This window comes from Grammomys surdaster, unplaced genomic scaffold (genome assembly GCF_004785775.1).
Source record: "Grammomys surdaster isolate TR1022 unplaced genomic scaffold, NIH_TR_1.0 126036, whole genome shotgun sequence".
Taxonomy (NCBI): domain Eukaryota; kingdom Metazoa; phylum Chordata; class Mammalia; order Rodentia; family Muridae; genus Grammomys; species Grammomys surdaster.
In genome coordinates this window covers 5,406,842-5,420,252 of record NW_021620849.1, presented here as the reverse complement: position 1 = coordinate 5,420,252, position 13,411 = coordinate 5,406,842, and the positions used below count along the sequence as shown (strand labels likewise).

The 13,411-nt window shown below is 41.1% G+C and overlaps 1 pseudogene; it reads right to left on the bottom strand.

Moving 5' to 3' along the window:
* Positions 1 to 9,126: 9,126 nt before the first annotated feature.
* On the bottom strand, positions 9,127 to 9,872 carry LOC114610349 (annotated as a pseudogene).
* Between the last annotated feature and the right edge of the window lie 3,539 nt (positions 9,873 to 13,411).

The window sequence follows — 13,411 nt, the reverse complement described above, 5'->3', positions numbered from 1 at the left end:
AATATTTCAGAGCTTTCCTCTGGTCTTTTTGTGCAGTGAATTCTCTGCGTTCAAGCTCCTGGTTGGTTTGTCTAACAGCTGTCTATGAGTTAGGTAAAGTTCAGGGTGGGGAGGACTACGGGGCACTATAATTTGTAAGAGCTCATATACCTGCCATTGTCTTCCTCTTGTTTCTTTTTCTACTTACGAACCATAAATTAGGCTGTGAATAGCATTTTTGGATCACGGTGTTTTAATCACAAAAGCCTGTCAGCCTTACTTCACTGCCTCTGCCACTGAGTTATGGTCCTGTCTCATTTTATTCATATCTTTGCCATCACTTCTTACATGGCAGAGTGATGTATTTTGTTATATGGCATCCTTATACCAGACATTGAACTATGGAGTACCATGACCACATCTTAACAACCTTGCTTCCCATACAAATCCCTGCATATTGCAAGAACACAATAAAGGTTATCTAAGGATCCTGTGTATGAGTAAAGGGGTCTCATAAACTATAATGTTCTATATAAATTTAAGGCCATAATCCTTGTGAAATGTTCTTTTCAGTATATTTTAAATAATATAAAATAAATTGTTTAGATATCTTTCTGCTAAAATTAGTATCACTTTGATTCTACCTCTCGGTAAATTCGATCAGCAGATGGGAAAGGAATCACAGAAGAAAAGATAAGAAACCACTACCCCTTAGGATTGTGTTGATGAAGGCTGTGAGCTCTCATTCCGTGAGCAGAAAATTGCAATTGAAAAGTTAATAAAGAGAAATTAAGTTGGGATTACAAGTAGCTTCAGATAACAACAAGTTTAAGAGAAATCTGACGGACCACTACAACGGAGTCAGTCATCAAGCAGTGTAAGCCTAGCCCAGGATGTAGAGAACCTAGATCAGGAAGAGCCAAGAGTCTTCTTTAAAAAATCATCAGAGTGGCATCAAAGACCTTAAAGTAGAACCCAAAACTCTGGAACTGTTTTAAGAAAATGTGAGAAAGACACTTCCAAGACACAGGTACAGACACCAACTTTCTTGAAAGGCGCTTCTATCACATAGAAAACGATGCCAGCAATAACAGTGGAACCTCATAAGATCAAAAGGCATCTGTACACAACATGAATCAGTGGCGTGAAGAGACACCCTACAACACAGTAGAAAATCCTTATCACTACATAGCTGATAGAGAATTTATATTTAGGACCTACAACTAATAAATTAGTGAGAAGAAATCAACCATCCCAGTTAATACTTGGGCTAATAAAAAACAGCTCTCAAAAGAGGAAGTGTGCATGGCCAATAAATGTGCTGAAGATGTTCAACATCAGTAGCCTGCACAGAAAAACAGACTAAAGTACTCTGAGATGCCATTGAAACCTGGTCAGAATAACAATCACTAAGAAAACAAAGAACAACAAATGTTGGCAAGAATATGGGCAGAAGCTAAGCCTTATGCTTCTAACACTATGGATATCAGTATTGAAGTTCTTCAAAAACACAAAGATCTTCCATACAAACTTGGATAAGCATATCTAGATATTTGCTCAAAGACCTTTGTCAACATATCATAAAGACACTTGCACATCTCAATGAGCTCTTCACAACAGCTAAGTTAGAGCAACCTTGCTGTCTATCAGCAGAGGAATGGATAAAGAAAGTGTGGGATGGGATTTTATTCAGACATAAGGAAGAATGAAGGCTTGTTGCCTGCAGAGAAATAGACACAACTGGAGATAATCATATTAAGTAAGTCTCAGGTGAATATTAAAGATATCAGATTTTTATATAGATACAGAGAATTATTAATGTATATATGACACAAAATTAGAAGCAAAGCTGTCTAGGGAGATGAAAGGAACAAACACAGGGGGAAGAAATAGGAGGAGAGTAAAAAGCTGGGGGTATGCTCAAAGTATATCAGTAGTTGTATGAGATGCTTTATAAAAACCCAGTGCTATATATTGAATCTATGTCCAAAGGAAATGGAAAAGGAAAAAGAAACACAGAAGGATTGCCAGTGAAATGGGGGAGGGGGGGAAATTAGACCATGAAATTTAAAAGACATTGACTGGCATGCTTTTGACTCAACGCGGTTCAACAAGAATAAATGTTCTATTGTCCTTTCCTCTACACTCATTGTTGTTGCAAAGTATATTGTGTGAGTGTTCTTCTATAGTTAAAAAATGAGAAACAAACAGAAATTCTTTAAAATGCAAATATGGGCTTTCTGAAGGAAATTAATTCCTGGAGAAGTAACTCAATCAGCAAATGTAATAAACATAAAGAATCCCAGAGCTAGATTTTGATGAGAGGCAGAATGCTCACTTAGCATACACAAGGTCCTGAGTTCAATACCCAGCACCTCATGTTTAAAAAGAGGGGAAAAAAAATCAAATAAGTTAGAATGTTTATAGCTGTTCTCTAATGAATTATTAATATAATTATAAAACTTAATGTGTCAATAATCATTTTTGAACAGGTTCATTGTGCATATGTTCACAGTTATTTTGCTTAATTAGTTTAATCTTAATAATCAGTAAACATATTAATCTAAACATTTTTATTCTACTCATGAAAAAAAAATGCCAATGGTAGAAATGAAAGTAGAGCATGATAAATTTCTCCTCACAAGGAGAGAAGGAAAAATAAATAAATAAATAAATAAATAAATAAATAAAATTTACTGTAGAAAACAGTAGACGTTATTAATCTATGCTTATCTTAAAAATAATCAACATAGGTTAAAAATTGTGTATAGTTTTTAAAATAGTAGAAATAAAGGGCTTTATCACAACTGAACAAAAGATTCCTGTAAGAGGTAGGTGTCCTGGTTAGTCTTAGATCAACTTGATAGGAACTAAAGCCATCTGAGAAGAGGAAACCTCTAAGAAAATACCTACATAAGACTGGGCTGTAGGCAAGCTTTTACAGCATCTTCTAAATTAGTAATTGATGCAAGAGAGCCCAGCCTATTGTAGATGGTGCCACCCCTGAGACGGTGGTCCTGGGCTCTATAAGAAAGCAGTCTGAGCAACCCATGGAAAGCAAGCCAGTGAGAAACACCCCTTCTTAGCCTCTGCATTAGCTCCTGCCTCCAGGTTCCTGTTTAGTTTAAATTCCTGCATTGAAGGAACTCTTAAGTGACTGTGACTTAGGACATATAAAACAAATAAACCATTTCTTCTTCAACCTGCTTTTGGTCATAGTATTTCATCACAAAATAGTAACCCTAAGATGGTACAGAAAACAAAAGAAATACCAAGAGGCTGGGAAGATGGCTCAGTGGCTAAGAGTGCTTGAAGCTCTTGCAGAGTCCCAGCACCTATGCAAGGCAGCTCACAGCCACCTATAACTTCAGCTTCAGGGGCTCTGAGTTTCTTTTCTAGCCTCTGAGGGTACCCTCAGAGTAACGTAAACATGTAATGTACTAACATACACATGATTTTTAAAAGTAAACTTTAAAGAAAATATTAAGAAAGCAAAAATAGAAGGTACAAAAGTCATTAAAATGAAGTGAGTCTATTACTACAATAAGTATAAATGTCTTAAGCTCCTAATAAGAAAGCTAACACTTCTGTAAGATTGAGTCAAATAATGAAATTCAATACTGTAACTTACAACTCATTTAGTGTAATCAAAATTAAGCAGACTCAGATACTTTGAATTCCTCACACACACATTGTTACACACACACTTAACATATTTGTATGTACACATATATGTTTGAGTGTGTGTGTGTGTGTGTGTGTGTATAACAATAATAATTAAAGAAAAGCAGGCTATCAGCTTGAGAGTGGGCAGGGATATGGGAAAGGTTTGAAGGAAGGTAGCTGTAGGGGCTGGAGAGAGAGAAAGGAGTAAACAAGATGATATTCTATTTCAATTAAAAACATTAACTACACATCCTTTAAAAAATAAAAAAAAGTATGAAAAATAGCTAACAAAAAATGTAAAAGGACAACAATATTACTACACTGAAAATCTTAAGCAAATCGTATTTCATGATAAGATTAAATCAGTGACAGATGCATATAAATTAAGACCATCATGCTTCACATAATTATCATGAGCAGTATGAAACCAGTCTACCACAAGGAAATGCTCTCAGAGCCACAACCACAGTGGAAGAATTTAATTTCTATCTTTTGCACTTGAAAGATCAAGTTAATCAAAAGTATATGTTACATATTATCCTGACAGTGAACCAATGAATCATTTTAATAGCTGCAAAAATTTATAAACTCTGTAGTTTGAACACAGATCCAATATCTTGTCCGATGTTTCTAGCATGTTTACAAGAGTTAATTTTCAGGCTGGAGAGGTAGCTCAGCAGCCAAGTGTGTGCTGCTCCTACAGAGGACCTGAGTTCAGTTGGTTGTAACTGCCGTTCCTGGGAATCCAACACCTCGGGCTTCAAGGAAACCTGCACACACACACACACACACACACACACACACACACACACACACCTTAAAAGCTGTATAATTAAATTTTCTTAATTAGCTTTATTTAAGAACATGAAACTTCAATAAATGATAAGCATAGATCCAATACATCTTATGTTCTTTTATGCTAATCTTAAAGACATTTCTTCACACCAAAGTTGTAAACTGTACCTTCTTCACAGAAATCCGAGCACTGAGGAATTCCAAAGCATCATTTGGAGTTTACCATTGCATGGGACATGATGGCCCCTCATATGAGATGAACTTCTGCAGAATCCACTTACAGTCACGGGATGTGGGTCATGGTGAGACTGCTAGAGAGGAGGGGATGCCCTTCCTCATAGCCACCCCCATCTGATGCTTCTGCTATTGCCTTCCTGCCCATCTTGGTGTGGCACCCAGAAAGGGAGACCAAGCACATTGTATCCTCAGTCTCTGAGGAAGCTGACCTTAACATCTGCTCCTTCACCAGGGCCACAGCCAGCTCACTTTGTAAGCATGGCTTTCTAAACTTATTCTTTCCAAAATCTGCCTAGACCCTAACTTTACAGTAATCTTTTTATTTCCTGTCTTTTTGTCTTCCATTTCCTAAAGCTGTAGGCTTTAGCAATCCAAGATATGGACAGGCTGAACCCAATAAGCACAGAATAAAAATAAATTTTCGATGCTATTTACCTAAAATGGTAATACAAAAATGTAATTTCTATTATTCAATGTGAACACAGTCTTGGTTTCAAAAGGAAAGCAAGTGGGTTCAGTGGATCACAAAACATATGAAAACTAGATCAACCCCAACAGGTTACACATAGATGTGTGCACACATATGTATACATACATATGCAGATGTATATAGAAATAACAGTAAGAATTTAAGAAGAGAGTGTCAACTTGGGAGGGGGAGGAGTGGGAGAGCAGGGGGAGGAGCAGGAGTGATTAGCAGAAGTCCTCATCTATGAAGTCCTCAACAAATTAAAATTATTTTTTTAACAAAATGTGAATATCACCTTATTTATAATTGTAACTTTATGTAGGAATACATAATTTGGAAATACACTAATAATATAATCAAGATCGTGTATAAGTAACAAAGCTTGCTCCAAGCTGAGAGTGGGCTGTTATTTGTGGAAACTGGGCATAGCGGCTACCTTATGAAGCTTCGGCTACTTCTATTCTTTTAAGCTTCTGTGCTAAATTTGTTTCTAAATTACTCTTCCCATCAAGCTAGGACAGTATACATCCAATCACATCAAAAATTGGTTCAGCATTAGGAAATCCACTTCAAAATCTCCTTATATCACTGGAAAAGAAATAATTTCAGAGGCGGTTTTGAAAAAAATATAAGTCCTAGCCATCCCAGCGGGGGAAAAAATGTATTTCGTTAAAATAACGAAACATATTTCAAGCTAGCAGCTAGAATAACTTTTATAAATGGAGACACAGGCTTACGTAGGATTTATTAGGTATTGTTTTTCCATTTGGGTATTTTGTACGTATAAGCATCATTTGTTTCTCCTGCTACACCCATAAGAAGTATATTATTACCAGCATCCTCACTTTATATGTGAGGATCCAAGAACAAAGAGGCTAAGCGACTGGCCAGAGTTCACGTAGCTCATCAGGGAGAGAACTAGGATAAAGACCCAGATGCTTCTACTCCAGAGCCTATATCCCAGCCTCTGTGCCTTGGAGCCTCTCCCATCGCACTTTACCTGTGGGAAACTGCACAAAAATCTACCATCACCATCAGGACCACACCCACTCTACCCCTGTAACGTCACAGCTACTCAGTGTTATTCTGAAAGCTCTGTGATTAAGAAACATAATGAAGGAGAAACACACACACCACAAAGCAAAAACAGAAAATAAAAACGAATATACTGAGAAAGAAAAATGTGTGTTTTTCCATTATCTGAACACTGAAACTATTTCCTCTGAGAAATTCAAGATAATCAGTTGGAAAATTATTGGAATGAATTAGCCAATATAAGAAAGCGAGTACACAAAAGAAAGTTGTCCTGGGCTTCAGAGATTTTCAGTTAGAGAGCATAATGAAAAATAGATTCCCTTAGGGACGGCAAGAAAAATATCTGGGATGCCTAGAAACAAGGAGAAACGTAAACAGTAAAACACTGTATCTGAGCGAAGGAGAGCATACGTTTGAGGAGATGAAAATAATGTAAGACTATGAAAAATAAATCATACACCAACTCCCTGAGGCAAACTTTCTATTGCAAAGATCTGGATTCCCAGAATTAACTTGTAACAATGGTATGTTACTATTACAACTTGTAACAATGGTATGTTACTATTACAACCCCAGAACAGTGAACTGGCTGGTGTCTGCCTCCTCCTAGATCCAGTTGTAACTCACAACTTCCAGGGATAGAGCTTGGAGACAGGAATGCAGGGGGTCGGGGTATGGGGTGGATGATGTCATGGGGGCGGGGCCTTAAGCCAACTGGACTGTGTCTTATTTACAAAGATAAAAAAAAAATGCTCTCCTGTAAATCTTCCCTTCTCTCAATTCCCTGCCCTGCCTCTGCCCTTTCTACAGTGAGACTGCAGACGGAGGCCCTGAGTGAACATCCCTGACTGTGTTAGCTCCTTGTCCCAAGACTTCTAATGTCCAGAGCTGTGAGGAAATCAGTTTCTCTTGCTTAAGTCACTCTGCCCGAGATGTTTTGTTATGATGACCTCAACTCACTCATACGCCCCTGAAGAGCTTTGTTAAGTATTTGGTAAAGTAGCCGATACCCAGTTCTGAAAGATATCTGTATTCCCCCTGAACACCCACACTCCAGTGTCATTCCCTTCCCCACATCCTGCCTTTCTGTGTTTATAACCCCTGTGTGAATGAATTACGATTTGAGAAAAAAAATAAATTATTAAAAAAAATATTTGGTAAAGTTTCTTAAATTCATCTAAAAGACTGAGGGTTAAGAAATTTATTCTGGGGAAAAAAATCACTCTTTGTCATGTTTCATGGTAATAATTTATTCAGTCAAGAATCATCAGTGGGTTCTCAAAGAAGGAGGTGAGGATTTGGTGTATAAAGGGGTAGTTAGTTATACAATGTCAAAGAATGTCCCCGTATGGTACTTATTCATCATAGAAAGACAATGATAACTTCATAGAGGGATGCCTGGCAGAGCCCACCTTCATTGAGGTATGCCAATTAGCATTATTGTCTGGCTGTGAGATGGACCAGTGGGTGAGGGTACCTGATGCCAAGCCTGCTGTCTTAGCTAAAGTTTCTATTGAGTCTGCCAAACACCATAACCATAAGCCAAGTTGGGGAGGAAAGGGTTTATCCAGCTTACACTTCTAGATCATAGTTCCATTACTGAAGGAAATCAGAAGAGGAATTCAAGCAGGGCTGGAACCTGGGGACAGGAGCTGACACAGAGGCCATGGAGGGGTGCTACTTACTTGCCTGCTTCCCCTGGCTTGCTCAGCCTGCCTTCTTATAGAACCCAGGGTCACCAGCCCAGGGATGGCACCACCCACAATGGGCTGGGTCCTCCCCCATTAATCACTAACTGAAAAAAACTCTTACAGACAGATCTCATGAAGGCATTTTCTTAATTGAGGCTCCTTCCTCGCTGATAACTCTATCTTATGTCTAGCTGACACACAAAACCAGCCAGTACACCTGACAGCCTGAGTTTGATCCTGGGACCTGCATGGTGGAAGGAAAAAAAACACAGCTCATGAAAGATGTCTTCTGACTTCCACACACATGCCACAGAATGCAGGCATGGTTATATGCACATGCAGGTACACAAATGTACACACTCCAGACAGACAAACAGGCAGACAGGTTAAAAATAATTTTAAAAATAAATAGCAACAAGATGGTTCAACGTGACATTTCTAAGCAGATACCAAGATTTTAGCACCACGTCTGTGATAACCAGTCCCAAACTGCATAATCTGAATCTCTTCAGGATTAGCTACCTGTTGGGCCCCTTCCTAACTGGAGTGCATGCAAGAAAAACAAAATAACTTACCTACTCCTTGTCAAAGGTCAAGCTTAGTGCCAGGGAAATGGCTCTCTGTGTAAGAGCCCTTGCTGTGAAGGCAGGAGGACCTGAATATGAATTCTGTGCATTCATGTACAAAATAGACTGTGTGTGATCTATTCTGACACTGGAAGCCAGAGACAGGAGTGTCCCCAGTGCCTTGTGGCCAGCTTTCTTTTCTTTTTCTTTTCTTTCTTTGTTTTTTTTTTTTGTCACAGGACAACTTTATTGAGTAGTAACGTGGTCACACCCAGCAAACATATGTTCCCTCTCATTCACTCTCACACACACAGTCTTTCTCTCACACACACAGACCCAGCCCTTGCCACAGTCCAGTCTAGTTCTCAGCCACAGGGGTGGGGAGCCTCCTCGATTCCTAGGATCCAGAAGTAACAGGAGGCCCAGGGGAAGGACAGATTCAGGAGTGGTGGGAGGAAGTAGAGGTGCAGAGAACAGGGGTGGGCTGGGACCACCCACCAGACAGCTACACGAAGAGTGAGATTCCCCAGTCCTGGTGGCCTCAGCTTGGCTGCACCCCTTCCGAGGAGCCTTCCAAGGTGTGGCAGAACATTCAGGATTTGGGAAGGGCAGAGTCCCACTCTGTTTTAGTCCTCTCTGCAGGCTGGGGACTTGAGGGCAAGGCAGGCCACGGAGATTGTAGGCTGCTTCAGCTCTGGGGCTCCTCCGGAGCCTCGCCACCCTCTTCCCCAGCATTGTTGGCTGTCCACAGCGTCATGTTGTCTCTCAGCAGCTGCGTGATGAGGGTGCTGTCCTTGTAGGAGTCCTCACTCAGGGTGTGCAGATCGGCCATGGCTCGTCGAAGGTGGTCTTGGCCAGTGAGATGGCTTCCTCGGGGCTGTGGGCTATCTCTTAGTGAAAGACAGAAAAGTTCAGGGCCAGGCCCAGGCGTATGAGGTTGGTGGGCGGCATCTCCTTCTTGCTGATGTCCATGGCCTTTTGGTAGGCTGACTGGGCAGAGTTGATGATGCGCTTCTTGTCATCACCAGTGGCCGCCTCGGCTAGGTAGCGGTAGTAGTCACCCTTCATCTTTAGGTAGAAGACGCGGCTCTTTGCCTCTCCAGCCCCTTTGATCAGGTAGGAGTCCAGCAGGCCTAGCACGGTGTCGCACACACCTCTGAGCTCGGTCTCTACCTTCTCCCGGTACTCTTTCACCTAGGGGCCCTTCTCTTCAGACCCCTCCTCGTTGCTCTTCTGCTCGATGCTGGACAGGACCCTCCAGGCCTCTCTCTGGCCGCCCACCATGTTCTTGTAGGCCACGGAGAGCAGGTTCCGCTCCTCACAGGAGAGCTCCTCACCCTTCTCCACCGCACCCTTCATGAAAGCTTCCATGTCCTCATAGCGTTCGGCCTGTTCGGCCAGCTTGGCCTTCTGGATCAGACTGGCTCTCTCCATGACTCCGAGGATGGACAGACAGGCGGGCGAACTAGCTGCCTTGAGACTAACGCTGGATTCTGCCCCTTGTGGGCATCTTGCCTAGCAGGAATGAGAGACATCTCAGAGGAATAGGCAGAGCACAATAGAAGACAGACAACATCCTCTTCTGACCTGCATATCCAGACAACATACACACATGTACAAACACATGCATATACTACATACACACTCGCGCGTGCGTGCACACACACACATGCACACACACACACCAAGTTATGAAATATGAGTGTGGGGATTGTATGAAGTCTTGAGTGAAGTCCTGCCCCCTGTGTAGAAGTCGACAGTGTGTACATAAAATATCTACCACAGTTTTCTTCTCCATGATGTGTACAGCCTGAGACTGCCCCCAAATAAAACCCACCGCCTCTTCAAAAATCAAACAGTAAACCCACCTCCTCAAATCAGATGCATAACATAAGAGCAGAGTGTCCAACAGCTGCTGGCTCATCTTCTTCTGAGTACAGGCCCACTTAATCCTGGCTACTCTGTGTGTGTCTGTATGTCTGTGTGTCTGTATGCCTGTCCTTTCTTCATTCACGCATGCTCCAGTTAGTTTTTCAGGATTCGGCTATGCTGGTTGTGGCACAGGAGCCTGAGGTATTGTTCAAAGCCTAAAGACAACCAGAAAGATGCCCCAGCAACATGCACTCACTCTATGATCTGGATTCTCTTTTACCACAAGAGGCACTGGGACACTCAGCAACATTGGAACCTGGAAATCTACTCACTGAGCCGTGTGGCTGTTGTTTTCCTGACTTTGACAGTTGATGCATAAGAGACCATCATTGATTTTAGAAAACACATCCTGCAGGACCCCAGGAGGCAAATATCTGTAGTTTAATCTCAAACAGATAAGGAAAATGGTTTAAATATAAAAATATCTATAAACATTTGCATTTATATAAAATATACATACAAAATGTGAGAGAAAATAAGGCAAAATATTAAAACAAGTAGCTGGAGGATACACAGCATTTTTGATCCCATTCTTGCAACTTTCAATAAATCTGAAATTATGACAAAATGAAAAGTGTAATATCTGGATTACAAGACAAGGGCAGATGTAGCCCCAAGTTTTGATGGAGGGCATATCTCTATACTCCTGATTCAGTTAAAATAGTTTTTCTTTACATCAAATACTTTTACAAATGTCTTTGCGCATGCATATCTGTACATCTGCATCTATATGCAAATGCATATGCATGCATGTATGTGATACAAAGTATCAAAATTGTAAAAATAATAGCTGAGTCATGAAAAAAGAAGAGGGGAAAATCAAAAGGCAACGTTAAATTTTTTGAAACACCTTCTTTTGTTTCCATTTGAATGTGATGTGTGTGTGTGTGTGTGTGTGTGTGTGTGTGTGTACAGGTAGAGGCCAAGTATTGATGTTGGGTGATTTCCTCAATCACACTCCATCTTACTTTACATGACAGAGCCTCTCACTGAAGCTGGAACTCACCTTTTCTTCTGGTCTGGCTGGCCCATGGGGCCCCAGGTCCACTTGTCTTCTCTAGCCCCCATATTAGGTTTTTGTGTGTCACCACATCTGGCTTCTTTATGTGGGTTTTGAGGATCTGAACCAACATCTTCATGTTTCTTCAGCAGATACTTTACCCCCTGAGCCATATCCTCAGCCCCCGTGTCTCCATTCTTAAGTGAGTGATTCGGCTGCTCAAGAGGAATCCAAAAACATAACCTTCATTTTGAAGAAATTTCAAAAGATGTTGCCCATTAGTGTCTGTTATCAAAGTCTCCAAGTTTGGTGGCAAATACCCTCTATCTCAGAACCTGGGGAAGAGACAAGCAGATCTCTGGGTATTCAACATCAGCCTTGCATGTACAAGTTCCAGACCAGCCAGGGACTACAGTGAGAGAGTGTCTCAATCTCCTTCTCTAGCTAGATTTCATTAGAGAAGGTAAGACTGCATGCCTTGCTTGAGGATGCCCCCCCCCAGGTGTCTGGAGTCAATGACAGAGCAGGTAAGTGCTCTCTGAGACATTCCATGAGCAGAGAAGGAATGCTTATGTCTCCAAAGGATCTCAGTATGAAGACTCCTTCCTTGTAAAGTGACATCAGTCACATAATGTGAGCAGAACCTGTCCTCTTGCTTGGTTGGAGAGCACCACTGCAAGTGGCTATGCATTGAAGCTGCATCCAAGCCCTGCAACTGTGAGGACAAGAGAACAATAGAGCAATGTCCAAGTGAGCAATAGGAAAACCAGGCTGAATTTCATTAGAAACCACCCAGCCTCCAATAAAGAATAAAGAGCTCAGGGACCAGCCTCATTCTTCAAAGTCGAAGGGGATTAGTATAACCAAGTCTCCCAGAGGTAGAATAGGGGTAGGATGCAAGCCAGGTAGGCCATTTTAATAATGATGTAAAAACATGATGTGGAGAGAAAATACCAATCAAAGTGATAATTGAAGCCTGAGGAAATGACATTGGCTTCATTGGTGATGTGCCTACAGCACAAGTTTGAGGAACTGTGTTCAGATCACCATCACCCATGTAAAAAGTCAAATGTGGTGGCATGCACCTGTAATCTCAGTGCTGGGTGCCAAATGGAGAAAGACCAGCCATCACTGGTCAGCCAGCCTAGCCAGACAGAGAGACTCTGTTAAAAAAAAAATCCAGTAGAGGATGACTGAGGAAGGCATCCAAAGTTAACTTTGAATCTCTTCTTGTACAAACACACACACACACACACACACACACACACACATTTATTTGACGGATACTACTGAGGACCCAAAGATACAGGCTTTCTGTTCCACTAGAAGTAGTTGCACAGAAGTAACTTCAGAATCTATCTAAGATGGGAAAAGAGACATCAGTTTTAAGTATCCTGTCCTAGTGCGTGATGTTTACTCCAGTCTTCTTCTAGATACACTGATGCCAAGACTCCAAGAGGCATCATGGTACAAGATCTGGGGCTTCTGAGCAGGCTTGTCTTTGGTTGAGGTACCACCTGACATCAGTGTTAACTGAAGAGATATAGGTAAGAAAGACATTACTTACTATAGGGAAACCCTACAGAGGGGCCAAATGAAAAGTAAGAGGGACCTAGGGAAAGCACCTGTTCTTTCAATTGTATTCATATTTTTTAAAATGTTTTTAAGTATTTGCTTATTTTATATGTTTCTGTGTGAGTACATGTATGTATTATGTGTACATATGAATACCTGATGTCCACAGAGGGCAGACAGAGTGTTCTATCTCCCGGGATTGGAGTTATGAATGGTTGTGAACTGCTGTGTGGGTGTTAGGAACATCCTGTGGGTGTAGGTCCTCTACAAAAACAACCAGCCCTCTTAGCCACTGAGCCATGTCTCCTGCCTAGTGTAGGAATTCTTGAGTGGGCATTTACTATGTGTGAATACTGCAATGCCCATCAAGAAAAGCAGGGCAGTATCAAAGAAAGACTCAACTCTGCAATCTGAATATGCACCAGAAAGGAGTGTACTTTCTCTTACAAGATACAAACTGAAGGCA